Here is a 20339-nt window from a genome sequence, read left to right on the forward strand (position 1 = left end):
CACCTTATGATTTTATGTTGAGAGTAGTTTTATTGTGCCACATGCCAACATAGTATTATAGGAGGCTCATCTGAAGAATGGCACATTGTGACACCAGCCAATGTGGGGATTAGTCAAAAGAAAACAATCTTTATTGAATGCAATGTCAGATAATTATTGCTTCCCTTGAATTGAGTTTTCTGAACCATTCATGAACATTGTGTGGGATAGAAATATCTACTGTTATTTCCATATAACAAGTATTCCAAAATTATATCAAATTAATTCAGGCATGTTTATAAAATATGCCAAAGCCATCTCATTATAAAATCATGCCAGTAAAAGAGTGTTTACTTTGAGGTCATTGAAATAATATAACCATACATTATTTGCTTTAGCACATCAGCCCACATACAGTTTTGCATGTTATAAAAATGTATGTTGAAGTTCATGAACTTTGCAATAGGTTCTGCTCAGCATTTCAGGCAGCATTTATGCACGGTCGGCTTTCCTATGACTTTATGTTGTAAGCAATCGTTATGCATTTGAACAAAACTTCCACATCTAATGAAGGTAGAATGCCATTTGAAGTACCAAAACACATGGTGCTGGGATGGACCCTCCTATGTCCTATATGTTTTCCTCACACCTGGTAAATGGTGTGAAACCTACCAACAACATTTACTTAACCCTATTGGAATTCACATAAACATGAGGAAGTATACAGCAAAGGCCTGGTATTCTACTTCTGAATAGCATGTGAGAAATGCTACGATGGATCTTAATTGAAGGTCCGCCCTGTATTATTGAAATGTGCATCTTTTTAAAGTCATGTGGTGACCCAGAGCCGAAGGCCAAGGCTAGTGGTCTGGCAGTGGTTCAAAATATATAGTGGGCACCTGGATAGTGGCCCCGAAAGACATTTATAGAGGATTGAAAAGAAACATATTGGATGAAACATGGACAGTGGACACAGCCGAAGGCCATGTCTAGTGGCCCGTAAAAAATAACTATGGTATTACAAAACCATTGAAATTCACTGAAAAAAGCTTGGTTAAGGTGCAGTTAAGTTTCACAGATGTAATGCAACAAAACCCTTGAAGTCATGACCAGCACGTCACCATTGCAAAGCCCACAAGCACATACATTTAAGAGAAAGGATGCACAATGATATACGATATACACAATGCATTATGAATGACATAGCATTATTGTGGATTTTAATGGGAAAATGCTGAGTTAAGCTGGACATGACTTGCCACATCTGTTGAATTTCTAAGATTTGTTCGTGTTAAATCAGCACACCTTAACTGGACCGTAGCTAAGTTTTTGTTCAATTAATATTATCTATTACTCAAATGATATAACTTTAACGTTTTTTTCATATACGCTATAGAAATATTTAACATGTCTAAAGAAGCATACTTGCTCTGTGATATTAAACATGTCTGTTTTAATGGTGGGAACAATTCAGAACGAAAGTTAATGCATCAATATGAACTGGAGTCCAAAACTCTCAGATGTCTATAATATGCTGGTCCCATCAAATAAGGGGTGTTTTCTCTGAGAGTGTGAGGTTCTTAAGGTAACCAGTGGAAATGCTCAACAAATCAAAATGTATAATGTCAAATGACACAGAGTGGGACATTTGGGATCTATTTGAGTCCAAACCCACAGTAAGTAGGGGTAGCACTGGGATTCTGGAAAGTCTGCAGACGGGGGATCCATGTCCTGATGGGATAACATCCTGAGAAGATGGGAGGACTCCCCATGGCATTGCCCAAAGGAAACCTAAAGCAGGCTTTGTCTAAATATGACCTAATTCCAAGAGATGTATTGTGGGCTTAGCAAACTAGGTCAAAGTTTCCTGTAGCTCAAAGAGACATTGCAAGTTATGTGCCTCAAAAGAAAAAAGAAAAAAAACACAAGTCACTATAAAAGCCCCAATGCAATTAGATGCATATCCTCAAGAATCCTTTATCAGTAGATCCAGTGAAGAAGATGACTGGAAGGGAAGTCACTGGGGGACTGATGTTAAATAGAATGCAGTGTGACATGTACCTAGCTCTCTGACAATAACTGCATCAAATGGAGAACAGATTAAAAATAACATGTTAGCATTTTGACAGTAGCTAAGTAAAATAAACTTTGTATTTTCACAGGTGTATTCTGAGACTGGATATGTGGACTAGTGTACAACACTGGATGGTTTTATAGTGGGTTACTACATTTTGAGTTGTAGAAGCCATAGTCATCTAAAAAGAGAAAACTTGATACAATCCACATTATTTTAATGGGACGAGAGGGAGATAGGTTGTTCGATGCCATCCAGAGCAATTGATGCAATTTAAAATAAAGCTCTCTGAAGGAATTGATCAGAAAGGCGAGGGCCCGGCATTTGATGGTCCCATATTGTTAAGAAGAATTGGGGGAATAGCTACTGTCCTTTAATTGAATCCTAATGGCACATTTCTAGGTTTTATGAACACATTATTATTCAGCGTGCTCTAAAACTAAAGCACAGCATCTCTATTTGCAAGCCTATAGGTTCTTAATGCAATGCAGCACAGTTTATATTCAACAAACATGCCCACATTAGGTGCCAACAGCACCTTATATAAAAATGAATGCTTATTTACAAAATACATCTTTGATTCCAACACTTGAAAATAAAACCTGTTTAATTATCTGTTATAAAAGAAAAGTGAAAGATGCATTGGACTGTTTATTGTATGTAGAAATCTTGAATATACTGGATGATAAGTAGCAATTTTGCAACTGAATTATAAAATGCTGTTTAAAAACGTAATATATACAGTGCACACAATGTGCACTCCCTACTAGCCATTGGTTAGCGAGCTTATGACCACAACTATGGATCAGCACCCATAGCGCATTAGACCTTAGACCTTAAGTGTGGGGCACCCACCGGGGCATGTGGGCATGTGGGTGTCCGCCACTGGGTTAGGGGGCCACTGCCCTCTGTGAGAGGCTGGTGCCCATGGGCAAGGGCTCTGTCCTCGACACCCTAGAGCTTTGCCCTCTGGTGTCGGTCAGACACCTGAGGACTTTTCTGGGTTAGGGGGCAAGCACCCTTCATTGGAGGCTGACGCTACAGGGCTTGGTTGTTGTGGGGTGGACCCAGAATGCCTGAGTCTGCCTTGGGGAGCTTGGGCCATGACCCAGGACTCGTCCCTGACTGCCTTCCTCATGCCCATGCATCAAGCTGCTCAGCTTGGTGGAACTTGGGTTCATCTCTTGCCCTTTGGGACCAATTGGTGAAGGCCTGCTGCTCTAGCTCCCTAGGGGGGCGGGACCACATCACAGTGCCATTGTAGCTCTCCTCCGGTTCTCCCGCCAGAGCTGCTGGACTCACTTAATCCTCACCCTTCTCTCAGGTTCCTTGACACCGCCTGCATTGGGGCTACCTGGCCACCTCGGAGGGTTCGCTAACTGCCTTCCAGTGTCAAGATGGACAGACCTTGTCTGGGTGCGGAGGAGGTTTCCTCAGTTGCCCCACAGGCAGACACTTCCCATCGACTTTTAACCCCCTAGAAGTGGCCAGTTGAGCCAAGCTGAAGGATCAGATGTCCCCAGCTGGACAGCACCAACCCGACACAGGGGTGGCCACGATGTTGAGCTTGCCTTAAGGCCACCATCCAGGGTCCAAGGATTAAGCTGCCAGCTCTGCTCCCAGGTGACAAGGCTTAAACCACCATCGGCAACGAAGACCCAGTCTCTCTCCCCTGCCTCCCACAGGAAGGGGATACCACTCTGCCACTGGCTAGGCCAAAGACGTCTGGTCTGCTAGGCTGACAAGAAAGGGAGGGAAGAGTGCTCCCCAGCCCACCCACACCCCTGGGGATGCATCCAGGGTGGGTGGTAGGAACCTGTGTGCTCTGTGATGCAGCAGGAAGGACAGGGACCCTTACCACGTTTTTGACAAAAACTTGGCTCAGAGGATGATTTTCAATGAATCACAGAAAGTGATCTGCTCTGCAACTTCCAAGCCCTGACCCATAATCAATATGTCTACAAATAATGTAACACTGTGTTCCAAAGAAACATATGGTGCACTATGGCCGAGAGAGTTGGCCCCCTTCTGTCCGCACTGGAGTCCAGAAGCGAGTCACGAGACGAGTGGCTCTATTCACCGGCCCAGAAGGCAGCTATCCTGGGCCAGCCGAGGCTCCACAGTGCTCAGTGCTCCTCCTGCTTAAAACACAAAAACACAAAAAGTCAGAAGGATTTTGAGTCCCCACTTTCACAGTCATACTAAAAATGGAGATCAAGCTAGCTTTTGCAATTCTGCTCTGCAAGAGGTTTCTGTCCTCCCTTAGCTCACCTTAGGACACCTGTGTTATCATGTAACATGTGTACAACCCAGGTCAAACTCCCCATCTGTCACTGTCCCCAGAGCGGTTCATGCTCAACAGGTAGTGGGTGCCTGGAGCCAGAAGTGAGAGCACCACATGGCTCATCCCCCACTGGGTAGTGAAAATACAATGAGATAAATAGTGATATTTCAATGGTGGCCCAAGAGTCTCTCACTTATCCTACAATGTCTCGTGTATCTTCACACAGGGTGTCAGATTTGAGTCAAGCTCAACAGGGCCTTATTCTTCTCCTGATACTGCCAAGCATGCCTTGCCTGTGGTTTTGCTAGATAGTAGGTAGAGATAGTGGAAATCGCATTCATCCATTCTTGCACACCACTAATAAGTGGATGAGGCATGTGGCTACCTGAAGAGAATCATAGTTACTGCTGCCGTTTACCCACACTTCATTGAATTTTTTCACTTTGGCATTCAGATCTCTGGGCATAAATCACATTGTGTCAGATGTGGGCCTTTGTGATGCTTTATTTTAATTAAACAGTCTGATTACTCTGGTTCGCACCAGTTCTAAGTCAGCTTTTAGGAGGAAAGCCAGGCACAAACCCTAGGAGGGGACAGAGAGATTTGACCAATGCAGCTGGGGCGATCCCCAGAAAGGGCTGGCTTGCAATTAGAGTCACAAGGATGTAGATGCTTCATCCAGCCATGGACGCACCAAGTGCCTCTCCAAGCCCCAGCTTGACCCACTCGTCCATTACAGCCAATTCATATCACAAAGTTACGGATCTGACTTGCCGACTTTCCTTACCTACATTGTTCCAACAGGCCAAAGGCTGTTTAACTTGGAGGCCTGCTGAGGATATTGTTAAGGCCCAGTGCGAGATTTACACTGTCTCCCTCGGATTTTCAAAGACCTGCGAAAGCTCACCGGATGCCGCCAGAACCGTGATACTTTCCAAAGCTCGAGCCCCTCTCTCAGAGTAAATACATTCCAGGTGCCCTGCCCTTCACAAAGAAATGAAAACTCTCACTGGAACTCTTGTCAGCTTCTCTGGAAGCATTTATGTTACAGCACTGGATTCCACTGGGCACCACTGGACACTGTGAGGGCACCCATCTCTGCCACTCCGGGTTCAGGGATCTCAGGGATCTGAGCCCAGCTCTCTGTTGTTCGGCTGAAGGAAATGGAGACCATCAACCTTCACTTCCAAAAGGTGTTTACCCATCTTTTCGGACCGTCGGACCCATGTTTAACTGCTGTTCACATGGAACCCTTCTTAACTTTGGCCTTCAAAATTCACTTTTGAAAATGTTCTTCTACAATCAAGACCTGTACCTGCAGCAGCTCCCTCCAAGCTCTTGTCCCGAGCTTCCCAGAGGCCTACTCATCGTGGCTTAGCCCCGCTGTTCTCAGCGACAGGAACGGCCGGGTATGGACCCGACACTCCACTGACATCTATTTTTAAGGGCTAGTTTAATGGGCATGTGAATTGTTACAAACTCCTTAGCAGATTATTACTCCATGGCCATGTCCTGCTGTCTAAATCAGCAAACTTCTTTTCTGGGGTCTGATGAGTGTCAGCATTGCGCACCTTAAACCGGCATTCAGTTCATCTCGCAATGCCAGTTCTGCTTACCAAAAGCAGCCCACTGGTGCCCAGCAGCGACATGCCAGTGAACCAGGCTTCTTACCCATTTAAAGTTTGAGACTAGGTTGAGATCGTTTCGGCCCCAAGACCTCTAATCATTTGCTTTACCATATAATACTAATAATAATTCTTTAATGTGATATAGTATGAAAATTAAATTCAAACTTTACACATATATCAATAGACATTACAATGAACATTATACATATAAAATCATACATCTAAATTCATCCTACTTATATTTAGCATCAAATGCACAACAAATCTAAAATCTAAAATCCCGACAAAAGGAGGGGGAAAGTTAGGGTAAAGGGTCAATATGAACCTGATTGCTGATACAGCCTTCATGTTGTTCAAAACTAGTGTTAGGACAGCTAAGTCAAGTATAAAAGCCTCTCCAGATCGTTACCCAAAAGTCAGAGGTGGAGTTTTTCCATTTCCTGTTCTACCTGTTGCCAGACATTGTACAGGGCTATGAATAGGTGCATGTTCGATGTATTAGTACAATAACGCCAAAACATAAGTTTGGGTATTGATGATGGATCATGCACAAATTCTCCCAGATAGTGAACAATAGACTTCTTGATTGCTCTGCATTGTGTTAATACATGTCTTGTCGTCTCCAGACATACAGAGGATTTACACACTCGACAAGTTCGCTCTGCTATAGGTATGTTTTCCCTTACTCCTATTCTAGACAGGGTAGGCAGTTGTTCCAGTCTGAATAGAATGATGAAACGGCGGAGTCTTCTAGTAGAACATAGTAGGAGATAGTCCTGAGGTTTCATGAACTTATATACTCTGTGAGTCACAAAATGATAGGATTTGAGGGATTCCAAATGGGCAAAGTTCTCTAGCCAGTCCCATAGGTCTATCTTTTTCCTCAGGGCATTTAGCGTATCTTTGGTGACAGTGGCCTCTCTGTGTATCCAGCCAATTTCGTTAAGAAATTTACCCATGTCTTTATATAGAGATGCCGTGGTAGATTTTTTATCTAATTCCTGATGGAGTGTCCCTAATAGAGTGTTCGAAGAGCCACTTGTCATTTTAAGGTAGAGGCCAGCTCTTCTTTTGAGTACCATAGCCCTGAGTGAGGGGAGACCCAGCTCCAGTCTTATCAAGGCCATAGGCACCCCCGATGGTAGTCCTAGCATACGGCGCCAGAACTTTCCTTCCAGTACTTGTAGCCATGCCAGGTTCATCGTCAGCAGTGACTCCAGGCCATAAATGACCATTGGTGCGAATACTTGCATATAGAGCTGGCGAGTTCCCCACAGAGTGAAGCCTCCTTGCTTGTAGGTAAAGGATGCTATAAGCGAAGTCACTTGTAGTGCCCTGCTATTCCGATCCTGTTTACAGAGTGTATAATCACCTAAGGGCTCTATCTCCACTCCGAGGTAACGGTAGGAAGGGGCATACCCAATTATCTGTTCATGTACAATCAGGTTCACACGCGTTTTCCTTTTTTTCGTGAATCTTAGTACCTTGGTCTTCTGTAGGTTGATGGACAAGCCATTAAGCTTGGCATATTCCCAGAGGGCAAATGCCGAGCGTCTGAGACCGCCAATAGTGTTGTCTAATACTACCAGATCGTCTGCGTATGCCAAGACCCCACACTTTTCTCCACCAAGTTTTGGGGGACAATTATTTGCCTCCGCGAGTGTCGCAGGAATGTCATGTATGTACAGATTATATATGAGGGGGGCTGTCACACAGCCTTGCTTCACCCCTCTATTTTGAATAACTTTCTGGGTTGAGTGCCCCTCCATATTAAGTCGTAGGCTCACCATGGTGTCTCGATGTAATAATTTAAGATAATATAGCAAACCTTTGGGGCAGCCCAATGCTTCTAATTTATTCCATAGCCTAGCTCTAGGGATTGAATCAAAGGCGGCCTTGAAGTCAATAAACAGAGCGTATAATGGTGGCTGATCTTTGCTGAGTGCTCTCGTGCGTAGTATGTCCATTACAAGAAGATTGTGCGCAGTCGAGAACTCCCGTCTAAAGCCACATTGAAATCTGCAGAGTATTTGCTTGTCTTCCACCCATTTATGCAATTCGCTGAGTAAAAGGGAGGCAAAGATTTTTCCTGACACATCCAGCATCGATAATAGTCTGTAGTTGTTAGGGTCAGAGCGGTTACCTTTTTTATACACTGGGATCAAGATCGCCGTTTGCCAGGTTCGAGGGATTTCTCCCCCAGTGAATACCTTGTTGAAGAGTACAGAGAATAGTTCTGCCCAAAAGGCCGGGTTGTTTTTTACAACCACGTTTGCTAGCCCATTAGGGCCAGGGGCTCTAGAGGATTTAAGAGTCACAATTTTATTGACTATTGCCTCCGGAGAAATATCGAATAATGGGGACGTCAGAGGTTTTTCCATGGTCCAATTTGCCGACCCCTCCATATTGCGTTCTAGAAGAAATTTTTCCCATACTTTCTTGTTTATAGGGTTAGTTGTTGCACCTTTGACTTTGGTTCTATTCTCATTTAATAACGCCCATATGCTTCTCGAGTTTCTGGAGCAGATGGTTTTGACCAAACGTTGGTAGCCAAAATTCTTCTCTATCGCCTTAATGCCTCTCACCTCTGACCTATAACAGTTTCTTATTGTTCTTAATTTCTGTTGATGTTGGATTGCCGTGATGTTCTGATCTTTTAGGCTACGTATCTTTCTTCTCATTTCTCTTTTAGCATCTCTTATTTTCCTATTATATGGAAGGGGCACTTTTCCCTCTTGTATGACATAGTTCTTTTTGGTTGTTGCATGAAGGCCTGAGAATTTGGTTATCCACTCTTCCATTTCATTGGCGGTCATAGTATGAAAGTCCCGCCCGTTATCCTCCAAGGCGCCCTTTAGTGTTTCTGAGGCCGCTCTGACATTCTTTTCAGACCAAACTATTCTGGTTCCTGTGCAATTAGTTGCGATACTTCCAATATTTATCTTGGGAGTGTCAGGGAACTGGGTCCTGAATGAGCACAATACTGCCGCGTGATCGCTCCAGCTGTTGGGCTTTACCCACATATCCACCACTCTAGTCTGCATAAGGGGGCACATAAATACATAATCCAGAGTACTTCTTGAAGACCCATTGGACCAAGTGTGTGCCCCCGGCCTGTCGCTCCGGGTGCGGCCGTTAATCATAGCCAGGTCCCAGGTCTCAAATAATTGCAGCCAGGCCAGGCCTTCCTTTTCTCTTTTCTCGTGGGTCATCTTACATCTGGTGCTCAGGGCAGGATTAGTAGATATGCTAGATTGATCTTCCATATGACAGTTAAAGTCCCCCACTGCTATCACTGCAGTGTTGTTTACTCCTAGTGACCAGGACGACAGTAGGTCTTGTATGGCTTCTTGCAAGGGCTCTCTTAGAACTGCACCCGGAGGATTGTAGAGGTTAATAAGTAGTAGCTTACCACTTCCCTCTTCTTGAGGGTACGTCACTTCTACTGCCAGTAATTGGTCCTCCGCTCGGCAACGGATTTTCTGGGACAGTAAGATATTAGAAATTCCTATAAGTAGACCCCCGAAGGGGCGTCCTATATTGCCCCTCTGTGCCGGTGATTGATATACAACGTATCCATCCAAAAGAAGGGGTTCCCGAGCCCAAGTCTCTTGTAAGCAAATGAAGTTATGTTGAAACAAAAGATCAGACGAGCCCTCTGCCCTCAGTAGGTGGGAGAAGCCTCTACAGTTCCAGGATAGCAATGATTGGCTTCAATGCGTATGCACCAACTGCGGAAGTGACTCCAATAGAGCCTTAATTGCTTGTTGTACTTCTGCTAATAGTGGATTCTCCTCTGTCATCTGTCCGGGAGCATTCTCAGCGTTCACTATTTCAATTGGGGTTACAGGAATTACTGACAGGTCTTTCTCATATAAATCCACATCTATAGCAATGTCTACTGCTTTCAGCTCTTCCTTATATTTTCTTAAGAGTTGTGCAGTGTTCAAGAACACACAGTGGAGGGCGGAAACGTTGGGATTCGGGCCCGTTAAAGGCTCAATAAATAAGAAGTCCTCTGATTTTAATACACGAAGCTGAGGTATATGGTATAACCTAGTCAATAGCTCCGATCGTGCCAGCCAAGAGTGGCTGTCCCTTGTATATAAGTTCTTTATAAGGCATATACGATTCATGTGGTTATCCGTGGCCTCCTTCGTTTTCTCTGAGAGTATGGGCTCTGATGGTTCTCTTACTGGGATCTCAGGCATAGTTATCATACTTAGTTCACATTCTATTTCAGTGGTCTCTCCGGTAGTAAGGTCAGGATCTTCCTCATTTTGTTTCTCTTTAGGTTTCAACCAGTCTTACAGAGGACCTTTTTTCCCTGCCATCCTCGCAGCTGCTCTCTTCATCCTTTTCCGGGCTTTTTTGGATCGAGTTTCGATCACAGGGCCATTGCTCCCTGTGTGAGGCACCGGTCCTACTTTGGGTGGCTTATTTTTGCGAGCCTTTTTTGCCAGTCTTTGCTGTTTCCGCGTAAGCGGAGCATGTGTACTGTCATTCTGCTCCCAGTCTATTTCCTCAACGGGGTCTTCTTCGTTCAAGATTTTAGGCTCCGGTTCCTCCATATCCACACTCACCTCTCTCTCATCTATCTTTTCTTCCATCTCCTTGGCAATTTGTAAAGCCTCTTCTAAGTTTTTATCCACGTCCTCTTTCGGTGAGTTCTTCATTTCTAATGCCAAGACAATGGCATCGGAGTTTGCCAAGATGCGGCCTGTCATCTGCAGCAGTATTTTAAGGGCAAATTGGAGGGCCCCCACCGACGTTTGTAGCTCAGCAAGTTGAATGGGACCGGCTACTGATCCCTTATCCCCCATGGTCTCCTCGTCAGAATCGTCCTCCATCGAGACCATTACCAAATTCGGGGAGGCGGAAAGGCGTTCACGGTGGCCTGCTGCATTATGCTCCTCCATTGTAATGTTCCTGCTGTTATCATTCAGGGTCAGGGTGCCACTAGGGATGATCTGTGGAGTAAGTGGTTGCATTCCCCTCTGTATTGTGAGGCACAGATCCAAGAGAGAGTTGTTGTCTATATCGTCATAATGTGAGGAGTTGATAGACTGATTTACTCTAGGCACTTGCGGCGGCTCCTCATATAGCGCAGGTTCTTCGTCTATTATGGTGGAGTTTATCTTAGGGGGTGGGTTCACCGAGAAAAACTCTGTGATGGCGCCATGCGCTACTGGGAGCTCATATTTCGTGTTCTTCCTGTGTATAGCCCCTTTTTTTTTCTGCTCCATGGGCTCTTTCTGGGCTTTTGATTGTGCCTTATTCCTTAAATTATAAATTGAGTGCAAGGGTCTTTTCCCCCGCTGCATGCTTAATGTGCAGACCCTTTTTAAGTATTTTTAGAAGAGTCCCGGGGGCTATCTGTGGCACAAAACTGCTCCGCTTATTGCAGACAGAAAGGCCCCCCACCCCAGTAGCCACTTCAATTGCTTATGCCCTGCTAAGCTCAGTGCTGAGCTCAATGCTACCTTCACTGGAGATATAAGTTCCAGTGGTGTGCACTGAGTACTACGAATGCTTCTTAAAGCTTACGCAGCGCTCTGTCTTCCCCCGTGACTCACCAGTTCCCTGGCTAGTAGGTTGTCCCAGTATCCGGGGTAAGTCACAGTTTTCACGGGTCTCGGGACGCCCTGCAGAGCGCTGATACGTTCATACGCTCTGTCTGCGTTCCGTATGAGCACCCGATACCGTGTTCCCAGGGCTCACTGGCACTACACGGGCTACTACCGTCTCTGCCCTCCTTATATTACGCTAGTCCGCGTAACTCTGCGCTGCCCGGGGCCCAGGGACCAGGGCAGCCCACAGTACTTACTTGTCCACAGTGCCTCACGGTGTGCCCACGGGACACTGAACACTGCCGTATCCGTATCCGTACCACAGAGCACAGATTCCCACAGCACGTTCGTAGCTTCTCACGCTTCGCTCGTGGCTTCTCAAGCGTCTCACGGCTTCTCTCGGCTCGCTCGCTCGCCTCGGCTCACAGGCATCGTCTCGCCGTGTTTGTTAGAGGAAAGGAGCCACACAAGTGTCAAGCCGCACCTCTTCCTCTTCCGCGTTCGCGTCTCTGAGGCCGCTTCCGACACAGTACACAGTTTTTCATATAATACTGGGGTTCCCAAGCACCAGCTAGCCTGAGGAAAGCTTCAGAGGGAACCAACCCTGAAAGGTAGGGCTCTCTGAATAGACTGAATAGCACCAACAGGCTTTTTTCATGGGCCAAAAGGGGGTGCTCCCAGCAGAACAAGTCCTGCTGGGACATCTTAGGAGTGGAGAGTGGTTGCAGCCCTTGTTTCTGGCTTGGGGAATGTGGTGCAGCTTTGAGGTTGTGCAGTATGTTGGTGAATGCCATTCGTTGTTCCCGTGGTGTGCTTTGCTTTGAAGTTTGATTTTAATTTTGTGTGTTGACGAGTGCTTTGCTTGTGTCGAGTTTATAGCAACCAGTGGCAAACAGGGGCTAACAATGGAAAGGAATGAAAAATAGTAAACAATTAGCTTGCTCATTAACTTTGTCCATCCTTTGCTTTGGACAGTAGGGTGATTGGATGCCCAAAGGAGAGTGCTTACAGCCACAAAGTTACCCGGAATTAGTTCCACAGGAAGCAGATTTAAACAAGCAACAAGAAGGCAGTTCTCTTTTCGGTCTCTCTAAAGCAGAGTTTTGCTCATCTTTGGAGTACAGCTCATCATCTCCAGTGTGACTTCTAGTATCTTTGCTTTTAGAGAAGAGTATATGCACACCACAGGTAATGAGGGGGTGATGGTGTGGCAGGAATAATCACATATTACAGAGATCCTTCCACAGTCCTAAAGTGACAAACCCATTGATGAGGTTCCATGTCTGCTGATCAGTGTTTGCAGTAATCTTTTTACTGTGATGCTAAATTATTGTCACATGCTTGTGATCAGCAGTGTTGTTCCAAGTAGTGCATTTTGTACATGTTAATCTCCCAAGGAAGGTCCCAACTCTACCCCATAATAGGCCACCTGCCCCTCACCACCCCTGCCCCAAACAGCCTGTCATCAAGGAAGGGCAATTCCCTTATTATTTTATTATTATTATATTGTTTATAGTGCAAACCTGACCCGTAGGGAGTGGATCTCTTTATAGTGTTCAGGAGAAGCCAGAGGCTAGCTTCAAGCTCTTGTTTTTAACAGTAATGCAGTACTTTGGGGGATTGTCCATTGGCAAACATTTGGATGTGTTTTTGGGCAGTGGATCCCGCTCTCCTAGCTACCTGGCCAAATTTCCTCACCACCTCCTCTCACTAACTGTCCACTACCGATTCACCTCCAATGCAATGTTGATCCCTCTATCACTTTGTTCCTCCTGTCAGCCCCTGAGAGAATCCACCCGATCTTCCACTAAACTGCCCCGCTTACCACACCCATCCATACTATTTTTCTTCTGGGTTGTTAATTGAATCTGCATACCTTCACCTGTCACTACCCCTAACCTTCTCACATTTCAATGCACCATGAGGTGCACTGTAAACAGCTGATGTGGTCCCATGTATTCTTATCCACCAACGCATTCCCTCATTGCAAACTTGGATGACTGTTGTCAGGGGTTTTGACCCGTGTTCGAGTTATTATGCTGCAACATTTGGGGCTTTGGGCTCAGAAATTCCAAGATGGCCGAAAAAGCCCACATTGTGCCAGAATCCAGGAAACCGTGCAGTTTTTGTGCACACCAAAATGGTCACCTAACCTGCCACCCACCAGTGCGAGCGTGGTGGGCCAGAAGCGCCATGAGTGAAACGTGGTGCCAAAGGAGAAACAGCAGTGCCTGTTAGCTCAAAAAGCGCTTTGAAATCAACTTTGTTTCTCTGAATTGCAAGCTAAAAATGCCTATTTTAAACATTGCAAGATATTCAAAAATCTCACTGAACACCAGCAGACATTTGGCAGAATGAAGTCTTGTGTGCATACAAAATATGGGAAAAGAAAGAGCCTAAAATAATGTTCATAATGAAACTGGCTGAGCTGTGGATGTCAGCAGCTTAAGTTAAATTGGACTGAAAGCCACTAAAATCTAAATGTTTAAAATAAATGAGTGACCTACTGTTGAGTGTCAGATAGTTTGCAACTGTTAAATGTCATAGTTTTGAACTTAGAATCAGCATTCTAGCTGCATGTGTAAAAATTGTAAGTTTGATTTGAATGAAGAACAACTGGGAACAAAAGTGACATTTAGCTGAAGCCTGGCTTAAAGAGATTGAATTCTGTCCGGAAAGTACCCCCGACAGGAGTTGAAACTTGCTCAGCCACTGCATTCCCAGGCCTGGCTGCCGTCTGCTGCCCCCACCAAAAGGAGATGACACCTCTCTGATTGAATCAGGTGAGGAGCACCTGGGGTCTGCAAGAAACTGAACAATGAGCCTTCCTTGGCTCAGGCAAATGGTAATTCAGGGGGGTCGTAAATGGATTCCTCTTGAGAGAAACTGGGAGGGGCAGTGCCTCTGTGAGCAACTTGAGTTGGAGGAAGTGGACAAACCAGAAATTCCACCATGTGCTTTGGGAAACCAAACGCCTCTGGGCCAGTGCATCATTTTAAAAAGATGGATAATTCATAGTACGGACTTGTCAACATTATATAATTAATATCATTATTCTTGTGATTTTTCTGTGCACATTTTAAGAGGTGTTAGGACTCTGTGGTATGTTCTGGGGGGTAGAAGTGGAAAATAAGGGATTACTCCAAATGTCTGTATGTTAAAAATCTGACACTTTATCATCTGATGCCCATATTCCTTGTGCATGTTTGTGTAAATTCTGGAAAAGTTTAGAGGTTGTGTTCTTGATCAAAAGGGCAGAATACTGTTATAGGTGGACACGACATCTTACAAAGACAGGGATCGGATGGTTTGGTGCTACAGAAAATATGTTAACTGGACATATAATATTAGAAAAATGGTACATAGATAAATATGCATTTGGATCAAAAATAGATTTGTGGGCAAATTGACAAGTGGAGTGTTCTTTCTGTATGCCATAAAATTGATGCCTGATTACACTCCATTTCTTCCCCCAATCAAGGGAGAGAGGAGGACTTGGCCAATGATAAGTTGTGAGGGACAGGCTTAGTTATGCCCACACACACACCCACTTGCAGAACACATAAAAAGAGACTGCTTGGACAGGCAAGACTTTGACTTTCCGCTTTCTTGTGACGCATTTTGCCGGACCAGACAATATCCAGACGGTATGTCGTACCGCTCGAGGGAGATAGCAAGAGTGGACAGAATGGAGGGGATAATGAACAAATGAAGGATATGGGGATGGTTAAAAGAAAATAAGATATTTACATTACCAGTATGTACATGGAAAATACAAGAAATGTTGATTACCCATACATCTATCTATTTAATCAAATGATGTTCGACCAAAGAGCACAGCTGAAACCCAGCATGCAATGAAGAGATAGAAGAGATAGGAACATGTTAGTCACTTCCTGTGTTGTTTGGACACCAGGTGATTCATTAATGGACTATGTTAGCTCATCCATCATGAAGGCAACTTCCAAAACTAGAGAAACAAAGAGTCAGGCTATTTCTTCATTGAGCTATATACCACATAGCTGGTCTAGTAAATTGGCTACAACTAATAGCAATGGTAATGGGTGGTTAGCTTGCAGGGGTCACAACAATGACACTAGCCCAAGGTCACAACAGTAACAATGTAAAGAGATGTTGACCAATTGTGCTACACCATAGTTTTTAAAGAGCTTTGATTATCCTTCAATAATAAACTAGGCTACAAATCAAACAATCCTCGTCATTTCTGGTGCACATTTTCATTACTAGCTTGCCAGCACGTGTTGCGACCTACATACTCAGGGCATTAAATAGAGGTTGATGATTAATGTTGTTTTACCAATGGACCACAGTTCACGTTTTTCTACTATCACAAATGATGGAGATACACTCACAAGTTTCTACTATTCATCAAACCCTTAACTTTAGGGTCTAAAAGAATACTCTTAGTAAGTGTAGTTAGACATTTCCTCTGAATATGTTAGTTTTTCCAATCTGTTTCAAAAATGTAGAATCTCTCCTATACATAACTTCTATTTTCTATATGTCATTGAAATACTGATACAAAAGTCAGGATATTTCCAGATCAGTTACTTTGTGATGGGTTTCTTGGGCCCCTCTTTCTAATGGTAAAAAAATGTGGCATTCCACGTGGCAGCTAGACACATTGTTACTGTTGTCAACTTTCAAAACTAGTTATTGGTATGAAAACCCAGTTGTTGGATGCTGAGGATTTTGAAATTCAGCATTTTACCATACGTGAGTAATAAACCAATCACATTTTGAGTCCTTCGCTATGTCAGTCAAAAAGATTCAAGGTATTCAGAGGGCCCAGGAGTATGCTGCCCACTTTCTTCTAATGACAGTTCTGGGAAATGTAGGTTTAAAAGGGTTTATACATTGGTGGTTATGCTCTGCAGTAATATGCCAAAGATATATACATTTAAATCAGGGCCAGCCTCTTATCAATATGTATTAACCCATCTCTATATGGAAAGGCTGTGTCACCTGGGGATTGAATCACTAGGACATTTTCATTTCAGAAGTGGTTTTATGTCTGATTCAGGATGAAGTTCATCTGCTCTTTATTTAGGACAAACTAACATCATTTGTGTGACTGATGCCATTTAATATCTTTACAGGTCACGCAAATATATTCAATAACGATTTAGTAGTTTCTTTTAATGAATGATTTAATTTGCTGTAATATATGTAATGATTATGTGGGAATAGTAGTTGAAAAATTGTCAGATACTAAAATCCCATTGTGATTTTGTAGTGTAATTTCTTCTGGTTGAATAACTTTGTATATTTTTTGGAAATGTGCTGTTATTAAACCAGTTTCTCATATGAACTAAAAGCAAACAATAAACACACAGAATTTGAAAGGAAGCCCTTCAGAAACAGAGAGACTAATGACATGGATAAAGGCAGAAGTAAGAGGAAAAACACACGGTTCAGAACCAATGAGGCGATATAAAAGGGCCCAAGCTCAACTTGTCCGGGCAAGGAACACATGTAAAATGTGTATAAAAAGGATATAGCTGTGTCTACCATGGACGTACCTCGGTACAATTCTGTTTGAAAACCCTGTCCACAAATACATACTGCCCAGATTCTTAAGACTCCCCCACCCTGCTAATGATCTCATTGAATCCATACATCTTTAATTTGTGCATCTTTTGTACCCCTGGTATTTTATTCATTGTCTTTTCTTATTCTTTTTTTGTATGTTTTTGTATTACTGTGCATTCTTGTAAATATTTGAAAAGTTGTGTATCAACTAAATCAAATAAAAAATAAATAAAAAAAGAATGCATACATCTATGCTACATTCTGGGACAACTTGTATAGGGTGTTGGAGACGTTATCATTTGAATTGGTACATTTTGGCATTTCCTGGTGACAGCATCCCACTGCATAACTGAGTAACAGTATCTATGACAGAACTACTTCCCTTAAAACCTAGTCCTTTGAATAGTTCTTAGGCGGTGGCTTACAAGAAAACAATTATGAAAGTGATAGTGATGGACTAAATGTGGACTCTTTGCAGATGTTGCGTTTTTCCAAAACCAATATTCAGAAACATAACATGTTCAGATATGCCATTGCTCAGACATCATGGGCATCAAGATGCGTTAAGCAGCAGTTGGGGCATTCACAACCAGGACCTAATTTAAGGGCCATCATTGCACGTCCTATTATTGCACCACTGTTACATCATGCGTAAAATGAAAGGTTGCAGGAGTTAAGAAATGGAAGAAAGCAAACAGCTCCATTTTAATTTTGAACATGTATGCCTAGTAAGTGCAGCAAGGTCCAATCCTACGGTGCAACACTTATTGTATTGCAATGAGCGCAAGAGCAATTGCTGAAGTTGGCAACTCATGGCCGGATCAAGGTATGCCACGCTTCTCTGCTATAGGTACCCCTTTCCTCCTCCTTTTTCATCACCATGAGATGACAGAGTAGAGTGATGATCATTGTATTGGTCATTTTTGAAGAAAACATATGGCTAATGTAGCTGACTATTTTGACTCTGCTCTGCTTTAGAAGTGCAACTAATGTTGATAGAATTCTCTGGCCAAAACAGTTGCTGACATTTTGCTGCCACTCTTTCCATTTTGGAATACCTTGAAATACATGTTTGTCTTTCCTAACACTGACGTATGTGGCATCGAAATGCTTCCATGTCCAACTCGCAGGGGTCATTTTCTGGGTCCCACTGATCAGTAAAGGACATCTTTAATACCACTTTTTCCAACCCACAGGATTTTCCTGGATGTGGCAGTCGGGTTTATGAAATTCAGTATGCTTAAAGAGGTCCCTTTTTTCACATGGTAAAAGCAGGGACGTCATTTAGAGGTCGCCAGGGGTCGCAACCTCGACCCCTGAGGTCTTCCTTGCTACCCCTAAAATAAGAAATTAAAAAAAAAAACTTTTTTTTAATGCAAGATCCTGGCCTGTGGCCAGCGCCATGTGGCTCTTTGCTTTTGGAGTGGTTGGCTTTCTTGTTCAAGCCTCTTAAAAAATAAAAATAATAAGAACAGGGGTTCCACAAGTCTAACACTTTCAGCAGTGACCCTAAATAAGAAAGAATGGGAATACCAGATAATTTGTCTTTCTAGTATTCTATACAATAATTGCTAGACTCATTAAAATACTATTTCAGGCACATATCAGGGGATGAGTCACTTATTTAGTCTGTTTCTAAACACCTAAACACAGCCTTTCATCCTTCTGAGGTCGATAAATGAGTACCAACACATGTTTGGGTGATATTGTATGTATATTTGTTGTATGTAAAGCGCTTAAGCCTAAGTGCTAATTAATAGCACATCATTATCATCTGGCCATGGAAGTCTGCTTGCAATCACAGTAATTTGGTAATATGGGCCTATACACAGTGATCTTAACGATAAATATGGCGATCCATTCTTTTATGAAATGTAAATAAAATTATAGTAATATTGTAACCATATTTTTCGTAGTGTGCATAGCAACAATGCTATGCAATGCCACTTCCTGTTTTGTAAAGGGGTGGAAGGTCGTGTTCCATCGCTTCCTGTTATTTGACTTCAGGGTGGGGTCAAATGACATCACTTCCAGTGGTGTCATCAGAGGTCAAGGGTCATGTGACGTCACTTCTGCTACCCCTGGCATTTTCGTGAAATGACGTCCCTAGGTAAAAGCAAACCGATTGCATTGGAATCCATTGCAAGTGCATCAAACAATCATTGGTTGTGTGAGGTATGTTCATATTTTATGAAACAGAGTAGGGAAGATGTGTTTATATGTAAATGCCGGCTTTTACACGTTAATTGTTACTATATCTCCGAAATTATGAATGTTGCACAATGCGGACCTTTTTGTAGGCAAAGCCATTCTACAGCGAACTTTCACTTTGGGAAAAATGACCCCATTATTTCTATTCTTGCCATCTTTGGCAATCGTATGCAGATTGTTATGCAACTTCTTTCAAGTGCTCTCCACTGGCTATGTCAAAATACGTTTCATAGGATGTGCACGTGCATTTGTCATTTGTGCAAAGAACTAATGTGTGGTCAAACGGGCCACATATTTGCTCCATAGCACACTTTTTGAAGTGGAAGCACACGACTCACCCTTTGATGTTCTTATTGTTCTACAAAAGGATGCAAATCATTACTGAGAAAAGTTTGGGAACTTGGTAAAGGCTGAAATATGACCACAAATAATCACGTTCCAAGGTAATGACTGCAAACATTTTCAGATGTTTAGGCGGCTTTGATTTGTCTCTGGAATGAAGCCCATGTATAAGTGCAAATAATGAGTATTGTTTTATAAAAATATCCACCACAGACCAACGTGTTCCTATGTACACGAAAACGCATCATATGGTTGGTGGTGGATAAGCAGGCGAGGACGGAGTCTGGTTTAAAGGTGTATTTTAAGGTACTACACAACATGTTATGCAATTCTCCCCTTGACAGATTTGTCTTCGCAGTAAAATGTTTAACAGTCCGCATTACACTGAGTGGGCGATGCAATAAACGCAGGCCAGCCGTTGTTTACTAATTGTGTTATGTGTGGGTGGGCCATGATGTGCCATTAAAGTTAACTATTCCAATATATAACAAGAACATATCACTGGGTACAAAGCAGCACAGGGGTATTTAAGGGACATTTCAGATTTGTTTTTGGTCACAGAAACGGATGAGAGTCCAAAATGCAGATATGAAAAATCCATTTACACATTAAGTGCTGTTTATTTTGTGGATGGGCCAGAGAGTGGAAGAGTCATATCTTACGGTCTCTATTCTTTAAAACCATATATACTATGTTTA

General features: G+C 43.2%; 1 protein-coding gene across 3 annotated transcripts in view; it reads left to right on the forward strand.

The window, feature by feature from the left end:
* The window catches only part of TAFA1 (TAFA chemokine like family member 1), a 2040488-nt gene that overhangs the window by 1839599 nt on the left and 180550 nt on the right, over nt 1–20339 (forward strand). The window lies entirely within an intron of this gene.

The sequence above is a fragment of the Ambystoma mexicanum genome, chromosome 2p, assembly GCF_040938575.1.
Source record: "Ambystoma mexicanum isolate Mex_15411 chromosome 2p, UKY_AmexF1_1, whole genome shotgun sequence".
Lineage (NCBI taxonomy): Eukaryota > Metazoa > Chordata > Amphibia > Caudata > Ambystomatidae > Ambystoma > Ambystoma mexicanum.